Source organism: Lissotriton vulgaris, chromosome 6 (assembly GCF_964263255.1).
Source record: "Lissotriton vulgaris chromosome 6, aLisVul1.2, whole genome shotgun sequence".
Classification (NCBI taxonomy): domain Eukaryota; kingdom Metazoa; phylum Chordata; class Amphibia; order Caudata; family Salamandridae; genus Lissotriton; species Lissotriton vulgaris.
Genome location: NC_141694.1, coordinates 22,492,846 through 22,519,602, shown reverse-complemented (window position 1 = coordinate 22,519,602; position 26,757 = coordinate 22,492,846). Strand labels below are relative to the sequence as shown.

The following is a 26,757-nucleotide window of genomic DNA, read 5'->3' as shown; positions in this document are numbered from 1 at the left end:
CAAATGCAAAATCAGGCTTGAGGCGGGGTAGGGGGCGGGGGGAGTGAGCATGTGGACATGGCTAAAAGACCAAATATTCTGTAACTTTTTCGGTCTTGTACCTTCTGGTAACTCCATCTAAAATAACACAACTGAAAGGATAATTATGATGTTAATCAGTCAGGAAATACACGATCGTACATTATGAAACCTCTATTAGTTAATGCAGCACACGAAATCCTGGTTGGTGCAGTGGGAAATAGTGACGTGTGTGGGTTTAGTGTTACGAGGTCCCCGTCTGTGGCAGAATGCACTGTGAACATGTAAGTCATTATTAGTTATTAATGAGTACCATTGAGTTAGGTGCCAATAAACATCTCTTATTCTGCACCAAGATGCTCTTTCGGTGATGTGCGCTTTACAAATATGCATGTTTTATTATGTTATGTTATTTTAAACTTGCATTTCACACAGTATAAGACAGGCTGCTACAGAATGAGCAGAAAGGTTTAAGGTAAAACAAATCTAAAATATAGATTTTTTTTGCAGGCTGTATGTTGTGCAGTTTTGTTTTTTAAACCAGTCTTTTAAAAGCACACAGTTCACAGATTAGCCCCCTTACAATACTTCTCAAAAAGAATAAATGTGTGTCACCAAACAGCTACAAGTGATTCCGTCAATTAAAGTCGTTATCGGCTTCCAGGCACCTTGGCAGGACGGCTTGTTTGGCTTTCTGCCCCTCACTCGGTTTCACAGCTCTGTAGACTCCCTGCCTTACGCTGCAGCTGTTGTATTTCAGCTCTCGGAATTAACCGGAATTAACCCACTTTTGACAACTGTTTGGGAACTGTTTTCCTAAAATTAAACAAGCATTTGCAATGCAATCGGTCTCGGCTTTGGGACCTTATATGCATTTAGCTATCCCACACATTACCCTGGGTGCTGAAATATCTACTGTTCTTTAACATGGAGGGAAAGTAAGCACCAAACTGCGTGACATGCCAGGTATGGGAACTCATAGAGAGAAATATTGCCTTTCAGCAGGAAATGGTAAAGTCCAAAGCTCTGTTTTTAATATAAAATCAGGGCCTTCGGTGATCATGTCACTGAAAATACAAGATTTGAAAAAAATATTATTGTCTACGGGTGCCAGTGGAAGACAATTTCTATGGAGTGGAATCTAAACAATGCTAAAGGGATTCTGGTATTTTACTGACCTCTGCTGGCCGCTTTCTAGAAAGTTAAATAGAGGCTGTTGCCAGAAAAATTAAAAAAAAGAAAGTCTCTCAGCAGAAAGCAATTCTGGTATTTTACTGAACTTTGCTGGTTGTTTTCTATCAAGACAGTTAAATGGAGGCAGTTGAACGAAAAAAAAAGTCCCTAGGCGGAAGCCAACAAGTCCTAGTGCTGATCTCCAGAGCCCACAAAGGACATACACTTATAAGTATCTAATAAGTGTATACTAAAGTATATACAAGAGGTCTCGAATGCTCGACCTAAAAAGTATGGGCACTTCAACCATTGAGTGGGAATATGCAAGGGTCACAACCACCTCAGCACGGAGTATTTTCTTTTACCGTTTACTTTTCTAGATTTGACTTTTTGGCCTGCGTTTTATTTGTTATATTATATTCAGATTTTTTTTTGTAACTCTGAGCAGACTTCTGCGTGCAGCAGAGTCCTTTCCTGGAGTTACTGGTTCTGCCTGGCATGCCTGTGCACAGCCCCCGGCTGACCCGAGCACTGCGCCCCCTGTGGACGCTTCTGGGAACACCCGGGATGAAAACTTTGATTTAAGCTAAACAAGGGCATATTATCAAGGGCCTTATCGCCGCTTTAGCTGGACTTTTTCCCGCTAAAGCAGCGATAATTTTATCGCCCTATTAGCAAGTTGTCGCTAACAGCAGTTAGTGACAGTTTGTAGGCGATAGCGAGCGGTTTGGGCCCCGCTTTGCATGTCAGCGATATTTATCGCTAATGACATGCAAAGTGGGCTTACCCAACCTGTTAGCTACTGAAAGCAGTCGCTACCATCGCTATCGCCTATTATCAAGGCAGGCGTAGCGATAAAACAATTTCTGCTGAGTGCGAATATCGCTGAAAACTAACGCCTGCTCAGACCACTTCTTAACCTGTATATCCAATGGGAGGTGGATATTCTGGTTAAGACCCTATTGGTGTCAATGCCTGAATAACGCTGGATTTTCAGCGATATTCATGCATTGAGCCGCTATCGCTGGATATTTTATCGCATTTGAGATAAACGTTGCTAACAGCACATTATCTCAGCGATGATATCCGGCGATGCGCGGCGATAAAAATTTTTTGCTAAGCTTATTTGGCGATAAATATCGCTAGTTGTTGATAATATGCCCCCACAGTTCCTTTTTCAAAGCTGTTGTAAAGAGGCACCGGTTGTACCAGAAGCAAGGGGCACAGGTCACCACCACAGGATTTGCAATGTCAATCAATGGGCAGTTAGTTTAACTCTGCATTGAGGGGGGAGGGGGTTCGTGATAGAAATGTCCTGGCAGGGGGAGGGATGTATTTGTGGGTGTGCCCGGGGTCCCACGCCGCCCCTGCAGAGGGACCCGAGTGCAACCTTGGATGGCGCGTGGCGGCGTCGACCTTAACAAAAGGAGGTCTTTGGAAAAAATGTGTGTATGTGGAGTGTGTGACAGCACGGGGTTAAATACAACAGAAACGAATAGAAGAGAAATTGAATGAAAATGGAGACAATTGGTGGTCACATTTATGATATTGAACAAAATATGCTGCATTAGTTAGGACATTAAATGACCAAAAACAGCCCCAGTCTTTTCCAGCAGGCACAAGAGCGTCATATCACCAGCTGCCACTAGAGGGCAGCAGCGCCCCATCACTCCAGGATGGAGAGGAGGCACCTCTGCCAAGGGTGCTCCAGAGGGGGAAGAAGGCCGGGGCCACTACACTGCAATAATGCATTAATGTCTGAGAGCCGCACCGCCCTTCCGCAACGGAATCTGCAACCCATGAACTGTCAGGGCCTCTGTGAGGACACAGCGTCCCTGAGTAACCTCTCCCTGTGGGGGGTAAGGAGGGAGGCTTGCACTGCTGATGAGTCTTTGTAAAAGAAGCTTACACGGCTGTTACCTGTGGGGGTGAAGAGAGAGAGAGAGGCTTGCACTGCCATGTGTTTGCGAAAGAGGCTTGCACTTCTGCTGCCTGTGGTGAGTGAGGAGGGACAGAGAGAGGCTTGCATTGCTTATTAGGCCTCTGTGGTTGTATAAGAAGCTTTCACGTCTGCTGGATGTGGTGAGTGGGGGGGGGGGGGGGGGGGAGAGAGGCTTGCATTGCTGATGATGCCTCTGTGGTTGTGAAAGAAGCTTCCAAGTTTGCTGTCTGTGGTGCATAAGGGAGAGGGAGAGAGGCTTGCATTGCTGATGATGTCTCTGTGTTTGTGAAAGAAGCTTGCACTGCTACTTCTTGTAATGGGTGAGGAGGGAGGGAGAGAGAGAGGCTTGCACTGTTGACGGCATCTGAGCTGTACCAGCTTTCTATTTGTGAAAGAAGCTTGCACTGCTGCTGCCTGTGGTGAGTGAGGAGGGACAGAGAGAGGCTTGCACTGCTGATGATGTCTCTGTGTTTGTGAAAGAAGCTTGCACTGCTGCTGCCTGTGGTGAGTGGGGGGGGGGGGGGAGAGGCTTGCACTGCTGATGATGTCTCTGTGTTTGTGAAAGAAGCTTGCACTGCTGCTGCCTGAGCTGCAACTATTCTATGTAAAGGGCAACAGTGCCCTAAGCTACCTTCTGCACACCACACCACCACCCATTATATGAGCTCAGATGCACGAAACAGGATACACGCTGCATGCACAGTCTTATACTGGCCTCTCTGCTGAGATTACAAACAGAATTAAAGTATTAAAAGTATAGCCACTCTGCTGCCAGATTCTGATGCTACTGAACTGAAAGTATAACAGTCCAGCTGTGACGCTCTCGGGCTGTCCCATTCGCGATACACCATCTTTGCTGTTAAGCCTCTTTACCATCATATTAAAAGCATAGTACCTATAGAAGTTGTGATTGTGTGACATTACAGGTAGAGCATCACATATGAAAAGTACCAGGACTGTCCTATTCCAGCGGCACTGCTGTGGAGGGTTGGTAACACCGTGCTAATAGATAGCAGTCCTGCTGAGATGTTCTGAAACTGTCCTATTATATTATGGGATTTTGCTCAGAAGAGCTTGTAATGTCCTACTGAAGGTATAGCAGCACTGCTGTGAAGTGCAGGTACTGCCCCAGTAAATGAACACCTGCCCTCCTGAGAACAGCTCCAATGCTTCATGCTAAGATGGATCCGCACTGTCCCAATTACTCTATAACACTGCTACTAAGAAGTGTAACTTGTGTGCTATTAAACCTCTTGCAGCTTCTCTGAGGGATGCTAATTCTGTTTCATTCAGTCATTCAGAGATTCAAAGCCCTGCTGGGAAGTGCCTGTGCACTTTCATTACGGGACCAACAGCCCTGCTGACACGTTTCGGTACTTTCCAATGCAAGGCAGGACCTGCATCAGGGCATTTCATACCTTTCAACTGAAACAGGCCCCACCTTCCTAGGCCCTGGCCCATCCATCCCCAGCTGGAGACTGAGTGAGCTTGGTGCCTGTACAATACTACAACATTTATAAAGCGCACGGCTGCATCCGAAGAGGCGTCCCGGCGCAGGCGGCTTAAAAGTGGGACAAGCGATTAATGAAATCAAGAACAGGAGGACTATATATCAAAAAGATAGGTCTTAAGAAGTTTACGAAAACCCGATTTGGTAGGTGAGGAGAGTCAAAGGCAACGAGTTCCTAAGATTGGTGGTCAAGAAGAAAAAAGAGCGACCGCCTCTTCTCGCCTCGGTAGCACCTGATCGGACTGGTGGCCGCATTCAGAGTAGGTTATGTCCTCTCACCAGGTTAACTCTGTGCTTAGAATTAATGTTATTTTTTACTTTTGTTGTTATTTTATGTATGGAATTATTGTTTTTATATTTTATGGGTGTTTACAAAGGGCAAGTCTACAATAGGAACATAAAGCTGTTATGGACAAGCACTGATTTGCAGTGGACCGTGGAGCCAGCTATCTTCAGCCGCTCAGAGAGAAATCATTTCTCTGTCCAAAAGGAAGGAAGGCAGCCTTCACGGTTGGGTAGTACAGGGAGGAGATGTAAGACACACCTTTCAACCTTTTAACTCTGCTGCAATAAGATCAGTAGAGCCCGAATTTCCGGGCCAGGTTTTCCCTGAACCAGAACACAAGCAACCTGGTCCTGGGTTCATCAACCTGGCCTGGCAGGTCGGGCTGGACTGTTGCTATTGGAGCAGGTTTGTAGGACGCTGACTCCCTATATAGTGTGCTCTAAGAGAGGAGTTGGCCTAGTGGCTAGGGCGGTCGACCTCAAATCCGAGAAGCGGGATCGAGTCTCGGCAAGGACGCGCAACATCCTGTGATTCTGGGCAAATCACTTAATCTCCCCGCGCCTAAGAAAAATGAATATAACGCAACTGGTATCCTGTAAAGCGCTCTGATACCCGAATCTTTGGGTTAAGTTCACGCTATATAAAAATCTGTTAAAAAAATAAAAAATGAAGTACACTGTGCAGATCACCAATAGGTAAGCAGAGGTAAAAGCAGCTAATTCTAACAGCTCTTTTTGTGGCAGTGTGGGTGAGCAGTTATGCTCATCAAAGGGTAGTGCTAAGCATCTGTTCAACACAGACGCAATAAATGAGACACACACTCAAAAATAAATCAAATAAGTTGAATCTTTACATACATTTTTAGAAACCAAGAACTTTGTTTAACAGTTAATAATTGCTTTGTAGGTCAATTTGTAACCAAATGCAGTTCAAGACATAAAAGCTTACAGGTTTTAAAAAACCGTGGTAAATAAGGCTGGCAGAGACCGTCGCAGTACAGGGGAAGAAAGCATTGGTTACAATGGGATATAATGTGGCGGAACACCGTCAAAACAGTTACCGTTGCGGTCACTTTAAGAACAGCGTAGGGTTAGAGAGCGGAGTACCTCCAACACATTTTCGGTCGATGGAATCAACGCTCCACAACGGTCGCCCAGAGTTCAAGGGAAGTTCCAGCACCTTTTTTTTTTTCTTCGAGTTTTATATAGCGCGAACTAGACCCGAGACATTGGGTATCAGAGCGCTTTACATGAGCACCAGTTTCGTTACAGAAGGACACATTCATTTTTGGTAGGCGCAGGGAAATCTCCCCGCGCCTACCAAAAATCGCCCAGAATCACAGGATGTTGAGCGTCGTTGCCGAGACTCGAAACCGGTTCCCCAGTTTCGAGGTCGACCGCTAGAGCCGTATGGCTACATCCTGTGGAAGGAACTGTGACCATCCCTCTGGCTGTGGATGCGTTGAACGGGTATGTTACCAGACTGGGGACCAACAAGCCTTGGCTGTTGCAACTTTTGGGTGACGGTGTGAACTGTGTCGAACGGGCCGTGCCGGTCTTCACCCTGTGGTGGTCTAGACACACAGCACAAGCACAGAGTCACAGAGCTCGGGTCCTCCACCCTTGCATGGAAACACACAGCACAAGCACACATAGGTCTGGTCCTCCACCCTTGCATGAAGACACACAGCACAAGCACAGAATCACATAGCTCGGGTCCTCCACCCTTGCATGAAGACACACAGCACAAGCACACATAGGTCTGGTCCTCCACCCTTGCATGAAGACACACAGCACAAGCACACATAGGTCTGGTCCTCCACCCTTGCATGAAGACACACTGCACAAGCACAGAGTCACAGAGCTCGGGTCCTCCACCCTTGCATGGAAACACACAGCACAAGCACACATAGGACGGGTCCTACACCCTTGCATGAAGACACACAGCACAAGCACACATAGGTCTGGTCCTCCACCCTTGCATGAAGACACACAGCACAAGCACAGAATCACAGAGCTCGGGTCCTCCACCCTTGCATGAAGACACACAGCACAAGCACAGAGTCACAGAGCTCGGGTCCTCCACCCTTGCATGGAAACACACAGCACAAGCACAGAGTCACAGAGCTCGGGTCCTCCACCCTTGCATGAAGACACACAGCACAAGCACAGAGTCACAGAGCTCGGGTCCTCCACCCTTGCATGGAAACACACAACACAAGCACACATAGGTCTGGTCCTCCACCCTTGCATGAAGACACACAGCACAAGCACAGAGTCACAGAGCTCGGGTCCTCCACCCTTGCATGGAAACACACAACACAAGCACACATAGGTCTGGTCCTCCACCCTTGCATGAAGACACACTGCACAAGCACAGAGTCACAGAGCTCGGGTACTCCACCCTTGCATGGAAACACACAGCACAAGCACACATAGGTCTGGGCCTCCACCCTTGCATGAAGACACACTGCACAAGCACAGAGTCACAGAGCTCGGGTCCTCCACCCTTGCATGGAAACACACAACACAAGCACGCATAGGTCTGGTCCTCCACCCTTGCATGAAGACACACAGCACAAGCACAGAGTCACAGAGCTCGGGTCCTCCACCCTTGCATGGAAACACACAACACAAGCACACATAGGTCTGGTCCTCCACCCTTGCATGAAGACACACTGCACAAGCACAGAGTCACAGAGCTCGGGTACTCCACCCTTGCATGGAAACACACAGCACAAGCACACATAGGTCTGGGCCTCCACCCTTGCATGAAGACACACTGCACAAGCACAGAGTCACAGAGCTCGGGTCCTCCACCCTTGCATGAAGACACACAGCACAAGCACAGAGTCACAGAGCTCGGGTCCTCCACCCTTGCATGAAGACACACAGCACAAGCACAGAGTCACAGAGCTCGGGTACTCCACCCTTGCATGGAAACACACAGCACAAGCACACATAGGTCTGGGCCTCCACCCTTGCATGAAGACACACTGCACAAGCACAGAGTCACAGAGCTCGGGTCCTCCACCCTTGCATGGAAACACACAACACAAGCACACATAGGTCTGGTCCTCCACCCTTGCATGAAGACACACAGCACAAGCACAAAGTCACAGAGCTCAGGTCCTCCACCCTTGCATGGAAACACACAACACAAGCACACATAGGTCTGGTCCTACACCCTTGCATGAAGACACACAGCACAAGCACAGAGTCACAGAGCTCGGGTCCTCCACCCTTGCATGGAAACACACAACACAAGCACACATAGGTCGGGTCCTACACCCTTGCATGAAGACACACAGCACAGGCACACAGCCACAGAGCCCTGGCCCCCCACCACTGTATGGACACACACCACAGGCACACAGCCACAGATCTCTCTGCCTCCACCCTTGCATGGAAACACACAACACAAGCACACATAGGTCTGGTCCTCCACCCTTGCATGAAGACACACAGCACAAGCACAGAGTCACAGAGCTCGGATCCTCCACCCTTGCATGGAAACACACAACACAAGCACAGATAGGTCTGGTCCTCCACCCTTGCATGAAGACACACAGCATAAGCACAGAGTCACAGAGCTCGGGTCCTCCACCCTTGCATGGAAACACACAACACAAGCACACATAGGTCTGGTCCTCCACCCTTGCATGAAGACACACAGCACAAGCACAGAGTCACAGAGCTCGGGTCCTCCACCCTTGCATGGAAACACACAACACAAGCACACATAGGTCTGGTCCTCCACCCTTGCATGAAGACACACAGCACAAGCACAGAGTCACAGAGCTCGGGTCCTCCACCCTTGCATGGAAACACACAACACAAGCACACATAGGTCTGGTCCTACACCCTTGCATGAAGACACACAGTATTTATTTATTTATTTATTTATTGCGACTTATATAGCGCCCTATAACCCAGGGGTCTCTAAGCGCTTTGTTAGGATCAGCTAGACAATAAGAGATGCATCAGAATTACATTTAAAGGCCACCCCACGCTTGCTGGAAAAGCACAGTTTTTAGTTGTTTGCGGAAAGGCATTAGTTTCTTTTCATTGCGGAGTTTCAGCGGTAATTTATTCCACATAGCTGGCAAAGTATGTGAAAAAGCGCGTCCACCCACAGTAGTCAGTCTACAGCGTGGCTGAACCAGATAAATAGAGTCAGCAGATCTAAGCGCCCTCCCTGGTTTGTAAAGGGACAGACGAGATTTCAGATAGGTGGGTGCTCTGCCATGAAGCGCCTTGTGTACAATGCAGAGCCCCTTGAACATTAATCTCTGCCTCACTGGCAACCAATGGAGTTCCCGCAGGAGGGGGGATGCCTGGGTACTCCTTGGTTTCTTGAAGATGAGCCTAGCAGCATCATTCATAACCGTCTGCATTCTATTTAAGAGGCCCTGTGGGAGTCCTATATACAATGAATTGCCATAATCCAGCCTGGCCAAAATCATTGCAGAAACCGCGCTCCTTAAGGTGGAAAAAGAAAGTAACGGGGAAACTTTCCTAAGTTGGCGAAGGAGGCCGACGCAACAGCCCACCACAGCTGAAACTTGCTTTTTCATGGACAGCTTACTGTCCACCTGGATGCCCAGACTCTTGACCACCTCCGCCGGTTCTGGCGGCGTGCCCAACTCCCCAGGCCAGAAACGATCACACCAAGGGTTGCCAGCGATGGTAATCGGCAACACCTCGGTTTTGTCCGGGTTGATTTTTAGGGAGTTGCCGGACATCCAGTTAGCTGTGCTTCTCAGAATGTTTTGCAGTCTGGTAAAGGCATTCTGGCTATCCTCCAGCTGGATAATAATCTGGGTGTCGTCTGCGTAGTTATATACCTGACAGTCCATTTGATTAAGCATCCGAATCAAAGGCTGCAGGTATATATTGAATAATAGGGGTGACAGAGCCGACCCTTGTGGGACCCCGCAAGTGATCGAGGTTGCGGTAGAAAGCATGTCACCCAATTGCACTTTCTGCGTCCTCCCTTGAAGAAAGGATGGGAACCATGCCAGTGCTGTGCCCTGAATGCCGATATCCCTCATCCGCGACAGTAGTTGTTCATGACACACAGTATCAAATGCCGCGGAGAGGTCCAACAGCACCAGGGCCCCCGGGATTTTCTTGTCTGCTCTGTTCCTAAGTTCATCCACGATTGACAACATCACCAGCTCCGTGCTGTGGTTCGTGCGGAACCCTGCTTGGTTCGGTTCTAGCAGCATGTTACTTTCCAGATGTTCAGAGAGGGTGATAAGGACATGCTGCTCCAGAACCTTCGCCAGGAATGGTAGCTGGGAAATTGGTCTGAAGTTCTTCAGACATTTTGCGTCTGCCCCTGGTTTTTTTAACAAGGGAATCAGACGAGCTTCCTTGAAGGCCGATGGCACTTGGCCAGTTTGTAGAGAAAGGTTCAGGAGACTCAGCACGTCCTCCTCAATGCCCGGGAGTGCAAGTTTAAACACTTCAGGTGGGCATGGGTCCGACCTAGAACCGGACTTAACCCGTCCCGTGAGGGAGACTAAACTATCCTTAGTGATCAAGGGTAGATTAGAAAGCGGGATTGTAATTGGCAGTATGGCTGGGACATCCACCGGTGGACAGTCAATTTGCGAGGTTGCCGCAATTTCAGTGACCAAGTCAATGACTTTGTTGGTGAAAAAGTCCTGGAACTTCTGACAATCCTCCTGACTAAAGTCCGGGGACTGTTCCTTGTTCTTCCTGAGCTCCGTAAGGACTCGGAAGACTTCTTTCTGAGGGTTCGTGGCTGAAGAAATCCTCTCTTCGTAGAACTCGGACTTCCTGGCTATAATCGCTTGCTTATAATCAGCGAGAGCCCGTAGGTAGTTACTGCGAGAGTCGGGACTATAGTTTTTCCGCCAGTATCTTTCCCGTTTACGTAGCCCCCGTTTCTGAGCTCTGAGTGACTCATTGTACCATGGGGCCCCTCGTTTCCTATCCGAACGGTTCACCCTACAGATTGGTGCAACTGTGTCTGTGGCAATCTGAAGTTTGTCCATGAGTGCCCCACAAAGGGCCTCTGGGTTGAGGGGGTGGTCGTTAGCAAGGGGGTTGGTGCGAAGTATATTTACCATTTTTTCCCCATCGATCTTATTCCACTTCCTAACTGCCTTCCATCCTCCTTTAGTTGTTGTTTTCTGTCTATTCGCCAAAACCTTGCCTCTCACCAAGTAGTGATCAGACCACACGCATGGCTGAGCCTCAACCATGTCCTGAACAGGAACTGTCGTCCACACCAAGTCTAGAGTGTGTCCCTTGGCATGTGTTGGTCCTCTTACTTGTTGAACCAGGTCTAATGAGGTTAGCGCCTCATCAATCTGTAACGCCTGACCATCTTTTGGGACCTTCTCCCAATGGTAGTTAAAATCCCCCATTATCATTACCTTGTCATATCTTGAGCGAATGTCCTGTACCAGTCTTATGAACAAGTCAGGGAAGTCAGGCGTAGTCCACGGAGGGCGATAGACTAGCATAATCAGCAGGCACAGTACAGGCACACAGCCACAGAGCCCTGGCCCCCCACCACTGTATGGACACACACCACAGGCACACATCCACAGAGCTCTCTGCCTCCACCCTTGCACGGAAACACACAGCACAAGCACACATAGGTCTGGTCCTCCACCCTTGCATGAAGACACACAGCACAAGCACAGAGTCACAGAGCTCGGGTCCTCCACCCTTGCATGGAAACACACAACACAAGCACACATAGGTCTGGTCCTCCACCCTTGCATGAAGACACACAGCACAAGCACAGAGTCACAGAGCTCGGGTCCTCCACCCTTGCATGAAGACACACTGCACAAGCACAGAGTCACAGAGCTCGGGTCCTCCACCCTTGCATGGAAACACACAGCACAAGCACACATAGGTCTGGTCCTCCACCCTTGCATGAAGACACACAGCACAAGCACAGAGTCACAGAGCTCGGGTCCTCCACCCTTGCATGGAAACACACAACACAAGCACACATAGGTCTGGTCCTCCACCCTTGCATGAAGACACACAGCACAAGCACAGAGTCACAGAGCTCGGGTCATCCACCCTTGCATGGAAACACACAGCACAAGCACACATAGGTCTGGTCCTCCACCCCTGCATGAAGACACACAGCACAAGCACAGAGTCACAGAGCTCGGGTCCTCCACCCTTGCATGGAAACACACAGCACAAGCACACATAGGTCTGGTCCTCCACCCCTGCATGAAGACACACAGCACAAGCACAGAGTCACAGAGCTCGGGTCCTCCACCCTTGCATGAAGACACACTGCACAAGCACAGAGTCATAGAGCTCGGGTCCTCCATGTGAGAAGTTGGCCCGATATGCAGCGTTCGCTATTCTAGCGACCGCTATGTATCGTTCCAAACGACCCTTATGGTGATTGGTTGTAAGTCAACCTATAGACCAGCTATCCTAGTAGCGTGGATACGAGCAGTCTAAGGCTAAAGACTCGAGAGGGCGTGTTAAGCCAGCTGTTATACCACATATACCCCTTGAACACCAAGTGAAAGGACACCACACAAGTGTTATGAAAATAAACAGTTATTTATTAAGAATCACAACAGCCCTGTACTCTTTATGAGGACAGGGTACTAAGCACAAACCAAATCTCTTAGGAAAATACTTCAAGTGCACAATTAAAACAAGTGTCCGAGGACACGGAAAGTTTAAGGTCTCGGGCGGACCCGATCAGGCAAGTCGGAAGCGAGGGACTCGGGACCCTAGAGTAAAGAGGCTATGCAGGCACCGAAATGCCGAGTTACCTAGCCACGAGGGCTGCGGCTGCACAAGTCTTACAGGCGTCGGGGTCTTCGCTGACGAGCCAGGAGCCGGAAGAAAAGGAGTTGCTGGCCGGCGACCAGTGATGAATAGTTCGTAGAGATCCAAGCCTGGATCAGAGATTGATGATACCTGAAAGCAGAGGGGACCAAGTTCGTACTACTAGCCAGTAGTCAGAGGGTACCAGGAAGGCACCGGTTGGCCGTCACCTCGACCAGGTGAGTGGGCGGCGCTAGGCTCTGCAGTCTCACGGACCAGGAGGCGTTGTCGGCGTCCACGGTGGAGGTGCGAGCTGTCCCACGAAGGATGATGCTGTCGGCGTCGCTGGGCCCAGGATGGGGCAACAAGCCTTGGCAGATCTCAGGGCCACGTGGTGGGCCTAAGATGGCGTCTTGAGTGGACCAGGAGGGTCCGGGGTGCTTCTCGCAAAGATGGAAGCAAGGGCCAGTCTGGGGCAACCAGACCAGCAGTGTTGATTGTCGGATGTCGTCACAGAAGGGCACAAGCCAGCGGCTAGTGACCAGACAACGTGCTGAGCAGCGAGCAGAAGGGCCCCACGCAGATCGTGGAGATGCTGGGAGACTGCACTTCGGTGCTGGAGCGGCTCAGGGTCGGGGCTTCTCGGACCCCAGAGCACTCACCAGAGAATTGCTTCGATGGTCGTGCTGGTTAAGAGCGTGCAGGTTCTGATGATGGCCGGTCCCTCGAGGTCTCGTCGCACCCACAGATCACAGCTGAGCTGATGACGTGGGTAGAGGTCAGAGGTGCCAGGGAAGCCGGTTCTCGTCGAGCTGGGCCGTCGGATTCCTTGAGGAAGGACTTACAGCAAACCGCAGAGTTCTTAGATGGTGCCCGCTGATGCAGGGTGACTACTCCTTAGTCACAAGGGAGAAATCTTGAGAAGAGTCTCGAAGTCCTTTCGTAGAAAGTATTCTTGATTCAAAGATGATCTAATTTGGAAGGGTCCCCGCTCCGGCCTTTATTCTAAAGAAAGGGGTGGGTACATGACTAGGTCCTGCCCTAAGGGTGGGACCAGGAAGGGGGGTAGTTACACCCCTCTCCCCTGCCGGACTTTCCCCAGGTCAGGGCTGGTGCCCCTGGAACTGGTTCTAACCGGCAGATGCGTAGTGAGCACCGGGGTGCCACTCCGCAGTCACCTTCTCGCAAAAGCCCTACCTACCCAGAATACACAAACCCTGTCTGGGACGGTGCGAACACCGCCCTCGACAGGAAACCCTTTGTCCAAGCTCTCCTCGCTGGAAGGACTCCCAGCAGCAGGAGGTCAGACTCGTGTCTGTGGTGGCAGCATCCATTTTGTGGAGCTGAGGCTTTAGTTAACTTTAACCGGGGTTCACAGTTACGTACATGTCGTGTCCCTCTAGAAGGGCGGAATGCTAACCTCGTCGCCAGAGTTGGTGAGAGGGCAGCATCCCGATTCGTATGACACCTTACTCGACATGTCTTGATAACGCGACACCGAAGTTACCGATGTGGTACGCGTTATCATGGAACAGCCATTGGGTCTTGATTCCGCAAGCTGCAACCGGGCCCGGCTCGGGCCAGAACCTAGTTCACACGAGCCCACGCACTCTGCCTTCAGGATTGTCAAGGCCTGCCATAGGAGTGACTGATAGGAACTCGGGTGTCCATTGTATGGTTAGATATAGAGCTACTATACCTAAAGCAAAGAGTGATTACACGACTTTGCCCCAGCTGTCATGCAGCCAGTTGTGTCAAATTTAGGAGGCCAGCCAGGGGTGGCATAATACATGCTGCAGCCCCTGGCGGCCCTGGGTACACCTATGCCCTGCGTTACGGGGTCTGATAAGGTGGCCCAGTACCAATTGGTAAATGCACCTAGGGTACATATCGTAATTTAGAAAGAGAACAGCCAGGCTGTGGGTCTGATTGGCAGGCCCACAGCCAGAGAAAGTCGTAAACCAGTGAAACAAAAGCAAAAAATCTGGGTGATCATAGGATTGCAGACCCTACTCTCCTACATGACCCCCCCCCCAAACGTCGGAACAATAAGCTAACCTTGACCAGGTGAGTCTTCTTGCTCTAAGTGGAAATATCTGGAGAGCCCATCGGCATTGCCATGATCAGTACCAGGTCTATGTTCCACTGTAAAGTCCATCCCCTGTAGGGAAATGGACCACCTAAGCAGTTTGGGGTTTTCACCCTTCATCTGATTTAGCCACAAGAGGGGCTTATGGTCGGTCTGAATCTTGAAGTGAGTGCCAAACAAGTATGGCCTCAGCTTCTTCAGGGCCCAAACCACAGCAAAGGCCTCCCTCTCAATAGCTGACCAATTCTTCTCTCTGGGGGTCAGCCTTCTGCTTATAAAAGCAATGGACTGGTCTTGACCATCAAAATTCAGTTGAGAAAGAACAGCTCCCACACCCAACTCAGAAGCATCTGTTTGGACAATGAATGGTTTGGAGTAGTCCGGACTCTTAAGGATAGGCGCCGTGCACATGGCCTGCTTTAGGTCATCGAATGCTTTTTGACAGCTCGCTGTCCACTGAACCTTTTTTGGCATTTTCTTACTTGTCAGTTCGTTTAATGGTGTCACAATGGAACCATAGTTCCTGACAAACTTTCGGTAGTATCCAGTCAGGCCCAAGAAAGCTCGAACCTGAGTCTGGGTGGTTGGAGGAGCCCAGTCCCTGATTGACTGTATCTTGCTCTCCAGTGGCTGAACCTGGCCTCCACCTACAAGGTGGCCCAGGTATACAACCTGTGTCTGCCCTATCTGGCACTTGGTGGCCTTGATAGTGAGGCCTGCCGCTTGCAGAGCCTCTAACACTTTCCGCAGGTGGACCAGGTGATCCTCCCAGGTGGAGCTAAAGACAGCAATATCGTCAAGATACGCCGCACAGAAGTCATCCAGCCCAGTAAGGACTTGATTCACCAACCTTTGGAAGGTGGCACTCAAGGTGCATTTTTCAGACCAAAGGGCATCACCACGAACTGATAATGCCCACCAGGGGTTGAAAATGCGGTCTTAGGCTTGGCGTCCTCAGCTAACCTGATTTGCCAATACCCAGCTGTCAGGTCAAACGTACTTAAGTAGTTGGCCGAAGCCAATCTATCGATAAGCTCGTCTGCCCTTGGTATTGGGTGGGCGTCAGTCTTAGTGACTGCATTAAGACCCCTGTAGTCTACGCAGAACCTCATCTCTTTCTTACCGCCCGGGGTGTGAGGTTTCGGCACTAGAACTACGGGACTAGCCCAAGGGCTGTCCGAGGGTTCAAAGACTCCCAGCTCCAACATTTTCTGCACTTCACTCTTGATGCAGTCTCTAACGTGATCAGGCTGCCGGTAGATCTTACTCTTAACGGGCAAGCTGTCACCAGTGTCGACCTCATGGGTGCACCAATTGGTCTGACTGGGTGTTAGAGAAAACATATGTCTGAACGACTGAAGAACCTGTTTACAGTCGCTCTGTTGATGTTCGGAGAGGCTGCCACAAAAGACAACACCATCTACCGATCCATCGTCAGGATTCTGAGTGAGCAGGTCGGCAGAGGGTCACTCTCCTCTTCCTGTCCCTCATCTAGGGCCATGAGCAAACTCATGTCCTTCCTGTCGACATATGCCTTGAGCCTGTTGACATGAAGCACCCTGTGGGGGCTCCGGGGAGTTCCCAGGTCGACCAGGTAGGTGACCTCTCCCTTTTTCTCCAGGATGGTGTAGGGCCCGGACCATTTGTCCTTGAGTGCTGCTGGGGCCACTGGCTCCAACACCCACACCGTCTGTCCGGGCTGATAAACAGTCAAGACAGCCTTTTGGTCATGCCAAGCTTTTTGGAGTTCTTGGCTGGCCTTAAGGTTTTCAGATGCCTTCTCCATGTATTCAGCCATCCGCGAGCGGAGGCCAAGCACATAGTCCACTATGTTGGCTGCAGGCTTTCTGAGAGGTCTCTCCCATCCTTCCTTCACCAAACACAGGGGTCCTCTTACAGGATGTCCGTACAAAAGTTCAAAAGGGCTGTAGCCAACCCCCTTCTGTGGGACTTCTCTGTAGGCGAACAAGAGGCAGGGGATCAGGACGTCCCATCTACGCCGAAGCTTTTCCGGTAGTCCATGAATCATCCCTTTCAGGGTCCTGTTGAATCTCTCAACAAGCCCATTGCATTGTGGATGATAAGGTGTAGTGAACTTGTAGTTGACACCACATTCCTTCCACATAGCAGTTAAGTAGCTCGACATGAAGTTTGCACCTCTGTCGGAGACGACCTCCTTAGGAAAGCCCACTCTGGAGAATACTCCAACTAGGGCTCTTGCCACAACAGGCGCTGTAGTGGTCCTAAGGGGAATAGCTTCAGGATACCTGGTGGCATGATCCACTACCACCAGTATAAACTTGTGCCCTGATGCTGTTGGTGGTTCCATGGGACCGACGATGTCGATCCCCACCCGTTCAAAGGGCACCCCCACCACAGGCATTGGTATAAGGGGGGCCTTTGTCGTGCCACCTGACTTACCACTGGCTTGGCAAGTGACACAGGAGCAGCAAAACTCCTTGGTATCTTTGTTCATATGAGGCCAGTGAAAGTGTGAGACAAGCCTGTCCCACGTCTTCGTCTGGCCTAAGTGACCTGCTAAGGGAATCTCGTGGGCCAAGGTAAGTAGGAAACCACGCTGAGACAAGGGTACAACCAGCCTCCTGGTCATGCCAGGCTTGGGGTCTCTTGACTCAGTGTACAGGAGTCCGTCTTCCCAGTATACCTTGTGGGTACCTGTGGCGTTCCCAGCAGCCTCAGCAGCAGCCTGCTGTCTGAGGGGTTCAAGAGAAGGGCAGTCTAACTGGTCCTTCCCCAGGTCTTCCCTTGAGGGTCCCCCTGAACCCAAGAATTCAACTTGATCAAGTTCGAACTCCCTAGGCTCAGTTTCCCTCAATTCTTGTAGGTCAGCCTCCTCTGAGACTTGATCCACGACCTGGGGCAAGGGGGAAGGCGCAGCCTTAACCCTACTGCTCTTTTTCTTGGCAGGTGTCTGGTCCGTTGTTCCAGGATCCAGCACCTGTTCAGTGGGGCATTTCCTGACCTGTGACCTGGTCACAGCGAACACATGTGCTGGCAAACCTAACATTTCCATGTGAGTCCGGTGCTCCACTTCTGACCATTGTGATGACTCCAAATCATTGCCCAACAAACAATCCACTGGGAGGTCTGAACTAACTACAACCTTCTTTTGGCCAGTTACCCCTCCCCAGGAGAAAGCTACAATTGCCATACTGTGATTGGTAGTGACATTGCTTGCATTGGTCACCAGGAATTCTGTACCTGGCATGATCTGTCCAGGGTCCACAAAGTTAGGCGTCACCATGGTGACGCTGGCACAAGTGTCCCTATAGGCCTGAGCCATCTTTCCATTTATGAAAGGCGTCTGTCTGTATTTGCCCAAAGTATTGGGACTTATGTCAGGGGACACGTCCACGTCCCCTGTACTGACAAGGACAGCCTGAGTGAGTGTGCCAACTAAGTTGTCACGCCCCTCAGAACCCAGGGTTAACCCTACTAAACCCTTGGGAGGTGCACTACCACTGCTGACTGTACTAGGGGGCACAGGTGCCTTAGGGGCTGCAGTGGCAGGAGTCTGCCCTCCTCCTTTCTTGGTGCACTCACTAAACCAGTGAGATTTACTTTTACAGTACTGGCACCATCTTTTGGATTGGCCTTCTTTCTTCTTTTGGGGAGCCTGACCCCCACCCTCTTTGGGTTGTTGGGGACCTGTCGAAGACTTCTGGTCATTTTGTTCCCCCTTTGAATCTTTACCCTTCTGGTCTGCTTTCTTCTGACCACCTTGACTCTGGCCCTGATTCTGTTTAACTCTCGTACGAACCCATCTGTCTGCCTTCTTTCCCAATTCTTGGGGAGAGGTCAGATCCGAGTCGACAAGATGCTGATGCAACAACTGGTTCTGACAATTGTTTAAAATTTGTTCTCTCATCATCAAATTATACAATCCTTTGTAATCAGTAACCTTACTGCCCAGCAACCAGCCCTCAAAAGCCTTAGTGGCACAATCGACAAAGTCAGACCAGTCTTGAGACTGCGTTTTCTGGGTATCCCTGAACAGCACCCTGTACTGCTCAGTGGTTAGGCCGAACCCTTCAACGAGTGTATTTTTCAAGACTTGGTAATCGTTAGCATCCTCCACCCTTGTGGTGAGGAGCTTGTCTCTTCCTTTACCTTCAAAGGAGAGCCACAAGATAGCTGCCCACTGACTCTGGGGAACACCCTGCACAGTGCAGGCCCTCTCCAAAGCAGTAATCCATTTGTGGATGTCGTCCCCTTGTTTAAAGGGGGGCACTATCTTCCCAAGGTGTTTCGTATCAAAACTCCTTTCCCTATTGCTAGGTACAATGCTGCCACCAGTGGGGACTACCCCACTTAACTGTTGCTCTCTAGCAAAGGCAAGCCTTTCTTTGGCCAGGGCAAGTTCTTCCCTTTCAATCCTCAGATTAGCTGCCCTTTCCTTAGCTTCGTACACTCTCCTCTGAGGGGACGTCATCCCTCTTTGAGAAGAGTTGTGAGAGCCATTGGTTTGAAGGGACCTGCCAGAGTCTCTCGACAGAGATCGGGCTCGTCCATTCCCAATGTTAAGCTGACCTGACAGTAGCGCTGGGGGTCCCCCCGTACCACTATCATGTTTGCTTAAGTTGGACCGGGTTAGTCTGACGACTTCTACCTGTCCCTTATCTGCCTCATCCCCAGAGGGATCCTCATCCTCATCATCCTCCACTTCTTCGTTCTCAGTTGCGAGGTGGATGAGGTCAGGATCGTCTCTGGTTCCCTCGAGGGGAGGCATGTCTCCTTCTGGATTAGAAGAGCTGGGAAGGGTCTCAGCTTTTCTGGCATCATAAGTCTCCAAGAGACCAATCAGAAAGGACGTTGTGGGGTTAGACCCCTGCTTGATCTTCCTGGAGTGACACACTTGTCTTAACTCCTTGAAGCTCAGCACAGTATATCTTGAAGGGATGACCTGTGGAGGGTCAACTGACACAAGGGGAGACTCAGAGTTTCCTCCTTTGTCCGACATACTGTTTCTAGTGTGGTGTAAGTGATGCACCTACCTACACTATGTGTTTACCTACTGTTCCCTTGCTAAGAGTTGCAGCCAAGGTGTGCTAAGCCTTGAGGAGCTGCAACAGCTGGTTCAGTAGAACTCAGAGTATTCTAAGCTTTAGTTATATGTACTAACAGTACTTATGTGATCTTTCAACAAGATATTCTTAGGATACGTGTGGTAAAACAACAGCAAGCTCAAATCCCAACCGCTGCTCACCAATGTGAGAAGTTGGCCCGATATGCAGCGTTCGCTATTCTAGCGACCGCTATGTATCGTTCCAAACGATCCTTATGGTGATTGGTTGTAAGTCAACCTATAGACCAGCTATCCTAGTAGCGTGGATACGAGCAGTCTAAGGCTAAAGACTCGAGAGGGCGTGTTAAGCCAGCTGTTATACCACATATACCCCTTGAACACCAAGTGAAAGGACACCACACAAGTGTTATGAAAATAAACAGTTATTTATTAAGAATCACAACAGCCCTGTACTCTTTATGAGGACAGGGTACTAAGCACAAACCAAATCTCTTAGGAAAATACTTCAAGTGCACAATTAAAACAAGTGTCCGAGGACACGGAAAGTTTAAGGTCTCGGGCGGACCCGATCAGGCAAGTCGGAAGCGAGGGACTCGGGACCCTAGAGTAAAGAGGCTATGCAGGCACCGAAATGCCGAGTTACCTAGCCACGAGGGCTGCGGCTGCACAAGTCTTACAGGCGTCGGGGTCTTCGCTGACGAGCCAGGAGCTGGAAGAAAAGGAGTTGCTGGCCGGCGACCAGTGATGAATAGTTCGTAGAGATCCAAGCCTGGATCAGAGATTGATGATACCTGAAAGCAGAGGGGACCAAGTTCGTACTACTAGCCAGTAGTCAGAGGGTACCAGGAAGGCACCGGTTGGCCGTCACCTCGACCAGGTGAGTGGGCGGCGCTAGGCTACTCCTTAGTCACAAGGGAGAAATCTTGAGAAGAGTCTCGAAGTCCTTTCGTAGAAAGTATTCTTGATTCAAAGATGATCTAATTTGGAAGGGTCCCCGCTCCGGCCTTTATTCTAAAGAAAGGGGTGGGTACATGACTAGGTCCTGCCCTAAGGGTGGGACCAGGAAGGGGGGTAGTTACACCCCTCTCCCCTGCCGGACTTTCCCCAGGCCAGGGCTGGTGCCCCTGGAACTGGTTCTAACCGGCAGATGCGTAGTGAGCACCGGGGTGCCACTCCGCAGTCACCTTCTCGCAAAAGCCTTACCTACCCAGAATACACAAACCCTGTCTGGGACGGTGCGAACACCGCCCTCGACAGGAAACCCTTTGTCCAAGCTCTCCTCGCTGGAAGGACTCCCAGCAGCAGGAGGTCAGACTCGTGTCTGTGGTGGCAGCATCCATTTTGTGGAGCTGAGGCTTTAGTTAACTTTAACCGGGGTTCACAGTTACGTACATGTCGTGTCCCTCTAGAAGGGCGGAATGCTAACCTCGTCGCCAGAGTTGGTGAGAGGGCAGCATCCCGATTCGTATGACACCTTACTCGACATGTCTTGATAACGCGACACCGAAGTTACCGATGTGGTACGCGTTATCATGGAACAGCCATTGGGTCTTGATTCCGCAAGCTGCAACCGGGCCCGGCTCGGGCCAGAACCTAGTTCACACGAGCCCACGCACTCTGCCTTCAGGATTGTCAAGGCCTGCCATAGGAGTGACTGATAGGAACTCGGGTGTCCATTGTATGGTTAGATATAGAGCTACTATACCTAAAGCAAAGGGTGATTACACGACTTTGCCCCAGCTGTCATGCAGCCAGTTGTGTCAAATTTAGGAGGCCAGCCAGGGGTGGCATAATACATGCTGCAGCCCCTGGCGGCCCTGGGTACACCTATGCCCTGCGTTACGGGGTCTGATAAGGTGGCCCAGTACCAATTGGTAAATGCACCTAGGGTACATATCGTAATTTAGAAAGAGAACAGCCAGGCTGTGGGTCTGATTGGCAGGCCCACAGCCAGAGAAAGTCGTAAACCAGTGAAACAAAAGCAAAAAATCTGGGTGATCATAGGATTGCAGACCCTACTCTCCTACACTCCACCCTTGCACGGAAACACACAGCACAAGCACACATAGGTCTGGTCCTACACCCTTGCACGGAAACACACAGCACAAGCACAGAGTCACAGAGCTCGGGTCCTCCACCCTTGCATGGAAACACACAGCACAAGCACAGAGTCACAGAGCTCGGGTCCTCCACCCTTGCATGAAGACACACTGCACAAGCACAGAGTCACAGAGCTTGGGTCCTCCACCCTTGCATGGAAACACACAACACAAGCACACATAGGTCTGGTCCTCCACCCTTGCATGGAAACACACAGCACAAGCACAGAGTCACAGAGCTCGGGTCCTCCACCCTTGCATCGAAACACACAACACAAGCACACATAGGTCTGGTCCTACACCCTTGCATGAAGACACACAGCACAAGCACACATAGGTCTGGTCCTCCACCCTTGCATGGAAACACACAGCACAAGCACAGAGTCACAGAGCTCGGGTCCTCCACCCTTGCATGGAAACACACAACACAAGCACACATAGGTCTGATCCTACACCCTTGCATGAAGACACACTGCACAAGCACAGAGTCACAGAGCTCGGGTCCTCCACCCTTGCATGAAGACACACAGCACAAGCACAGAGTCACAGAGCTCGGGTCCTCCACCCTTGCATGAAGACACACAGCACAAGCACAGAGTCACAGAGCTCGGGTCCTCCACCCTTGCATGGAAACACACAGCACAAGCACACATAGGTCTGGTCCTCCACCCTTGCATGAAGACACACAGCACAAGCACAGAGTCACAGAGCTCGGGTCCTCCACCCTTGCATGGAAACACACAACACAAGCACACATAGGTCTGGTCCTCCACCCTTGCATGAAGACACACAGCACAGGCACAGAGTCACAGAGCTTGGGTCCTCCACCCTTGCATGGAAACACACAGCACAAGCACAGAGTCACAGAGCTCGGGTCCTCCACCCTTGCATGGAAACACACAACACAAGCACACATAGGTCTGGTCCTCCACCCTTGCATGAAGACACACAGCACAAGCACAGAGTCACAGAGCTCGGGTCCTCCACCCTTGCATGAAAACACACAACACAAGCACACATAGGTCTGGTCCTCCACCCTTGCATGAAGACACACAGCACAAGCACAGAGTCACAGAGCTCGGGTCCTCCACCCTTGCATGGAAACAAACAACACAAGCACACATAGGTCTGGTCCTACACCCTTGCATGAAGACACACAGTACTGGCACACAGCCACAGAGCCCTGGCCCCCCACCACTGTATGGACACACACCACAGGCACACAGCCACAGAGATCTCTGCCTCCACCCTTGCACGGAAACACACAGCACAAGCACACATAGGTCTGGGCCTCCACCCTTGCATGAAGACACACTGCACAAGCACAGAGTCACAGAGCTCGGGTCCTCCACCCTTGCATGGAAACACACTGCACAAGCACAGAGTCACAGAGCTCGGGTCCTCCACCCTTGCATGGAAACACACAACACAAGCACACATAGGTCTGGTCCTCCACCCTTGCATGAAGACACACTGCACAAGCACAGAGTCACAGAGCTCGGGTCCTCCACCCTTGCATGGAAACACACAGCACAAGCACACATAGGTCGGGTCCTACACCCTTGCATGAAGACACACAGCACAAGCACACATAGGTCTGGTCCTCCACCCTTGCATGAAGACACACAGCACAAGCACAGAATCACAGAGCTCGGGTCCTCCACCCTTGCATGAAGACACACAGCACAAGCACAGAGTCACAGAGCTCGGGTCCTCCACCCTTGCATGGAAACACACAACACAAGCACACATAGGTCTGGTCCTCTACCCTTGCATGAAGACACACTGCACAAGCACAGAGTCACAGAGCTCGGGTCCTCCACCCTTGCATGGAAACACACAACACAAGCACACATAGGTCTGGTCCTCCACCCTTGCATGAAGACACACAGCACAAGCACAGAGTCACAGAGCTCGGGTCCTCCACCCTTGCATGAAGACACACAGCACAAGCACAGAGTCACAGAGCTCGGGTCCTCCACCCTTGCATGGAAACACACAGCACAAGCACACATAGGTCTGGTCCTCCACCCTTGCATGAAGACACACTGCACAAGCACAGAGTCACAGAGCTCGGGTCATCCACCCTTGCATGGAAACACACAACACAAGCACACATAGGTCTGGTCCTCCACCCTTGCATGAAGACACACAGCACAAGCACAGAGTCACAGGGCTCGGGTCCTCCACCCTTGCACGGAAACACAAAGCACAAGCACAGAGTCACACAGAGCTCGGGTCCTCCACCCTTGCATGAAGACACACTGCACAAGCACAGAGTCACAGAGCTCGGGTCCTCCACCCTTGCACGGAAACACACAGCACAAGCACAGAGTCACAGAGCTCGGGTCCTCCACCCTTGCATGAAGACACACTGCACAAGCACAGAGTCACAGAGTTCGGGTCCTCCACCCTTGCACGGAAACACACAGCACAAGCAGAGTCACAGAGCTCGGGTCCTCCACCCTTGCATGAAGACACACTGCACAAGCACAGAGTCACAGAGCTCGGGTCCTTCACCCTTGCATGGAAACACACAACACAAGCACACATAGGTTGGGTCCTACACCCTTGCATGAAGACACACAGCACAAGCACAGAGTCACAGAGCTCGGGTCCTCCACCCTTGCATGAAGACACACTGCACAAGCACAGAGTCACAGAGCTCGGGTCCTTCACCCTTGCATGGAAACACACAACACAAGCACACATAGGTTGGGTCCTACACCCTTGCATGAAGACACACAGCACAAGCACACATAGGTCTGGTCCTCCACCCTTGCATGAAGACACACAGCACAGGCACACAGCCACAGAGCCCTGGCCCCCCACCACTGTATGGACACACACCACAGGCACACAGCCACAGAGCTGTCTACCTCCACCCTTGGTGTCAGCCTACAGAAGCACATGAGTTGCCCCTCCCCCTTTAAACACTCTCCCAATAGTTCAGATTTGTGCTAAAGCTCTACTCTGGCCAGGCCTAGTGAGAGGAAAGGGCCCTTGGCAGGGCCCCTCGCAGCCCCAGTGCCCCAGGATCTGACAGGCTCGGGTCTTTGGGGATCCTACAAGCCACCATTTCTGATGCCCTCGCAGACACGTGCCCTGGCCCAAACCCCGAGACTCCACAGCGGAAAATCCCAATTTTTTTAGACTAAAAAATCCCCCTGCGGATGCTGGGAGCACTTTATCACTCGAGGTTACTTCCCTAAAGCCCCAGCCCTGCTGGCCTCGCTCCAGGAGCCTCCCTGTGTGTGACTCCAGGCAGCCTGTGCGTGCACACGTGTGAAGAGCGTGCACACGCACGGATACAGCCGTGCACGCACACGTGAAGCTGCTTGCACACATACACGTGCACATGTCCACAGGCCTGCACATGTCCACACGCCTGTGCACACCTGCCCACACACCTGCGCATGCCCACACGTCTGTGCACACCTGCCCACACGCCTGTGCACACCTGCCCACACGCCTGTGCACACCTGCGCATGTCCACACGCCTGCGTACACCCGTCTACACACCTGCGCTTGTCCACACGCCTGAGTGTGCACACACGCCCACACACCTGCGCATGTCCACACGCCTGCGCACACCCGTCTACACACCTGCGCATGTCCACATGCCTGTGCACACCTGCCCACACACCTGCGCATGTCCACACGCCTGCGCACACCCGTCTACACACCTGCGCATGTCCACACGCCTGTGCACACCTGCCCACACACCTGCGCATGTCCACACGCCTGCGCACACCCGTCTGCACACCTGCGCATGTCCACACGCCTGTGCACACCTGCCCACACACCTGCGCATGTCCACACGCCTGCGCACACCCGTCTACACACCTGCGCATGTCCACACGCCTGTGCACACCTGCCCACACACCTACGCATGTCCACACGCCTGCGCACACCCGTCTACACACCTGCGCATGTCCACACGCATATGCACACACGCCCACACACCTGCGCATGTCCACACGCCTGCGCACACCCGTCTACACACCTGCGCATGTCCACATGCCTGTGCACACCTGCCCACACACCTGCGCATGTCCACACGCCTGCGCACACCCGTCTACACACCTGCGCATGTCCACACGCCTGTGCACACCTGCCCACACACCTGCGCATGTCCACACGCCTGCGCACACCCGTCTGCACACCTGCGCATGTCCACACGCCTGTGCACACCTGCCCACACACCTGCGCATGTCCACACGCCTCGCACACCCGTCTACACACCTGTGCATGTCCACACGCCTGTGCACACCTACCCACACACCTGCGCATGTCCACACGCCTGCGCACACCCGTCTACACACCTGCGCATGTCCACACGTATTCACACACACACACTGCCTCCTTCACTCTGCGCGGCTGCACACGTGCATGCTTCTTTCGCATGCAAAAATACACATTGACATGCCATGGAGTTAAAAGCCGCCCCTCTTCCCCCGTAGGTTACCGTTTACCCTACATTTAAAGTGTTTTCTTTCTGACTTTTATGGGAATCTCAACCCCCCGAACTCTCCCACAACTGCCGATTTCCAGCCCCAGCCCTCACCTCGACATTTCTGACTGCAGATTTTCGTCTGGGTTGAAAATCTGCATATGTAAATCATGCGGATTTATGCTTTGGCGCAATTAACATTTCTCAGTTCGTTTTCTGCGCAGCTGTAGGGTATTCTCGACCGAGACGCAATCCGGTGCTAAATGGGTGGGTGTTGGGGGGAGGGGATTCCTTTCTCAGACTTCCCTGGAAAGCACCTACTTCTCCGCGGTGCCCCACGCCTACACTGT

General features: G+C 51.4%; 1 protein-coding gene across 1 annotated transcript in view; it reads right to left on the bottom strand.

Annotated features, from left to right (window-relative positions):
• NFKBIE (NFKB inhibitor epsilon) overlaps positions 1-26,757 on the bottom strand; it is a 161,881-nt gene that overhangs the window by 57,122 nt on the left and 78,002 nt on the right. The window lies entirely within an intron of this gene.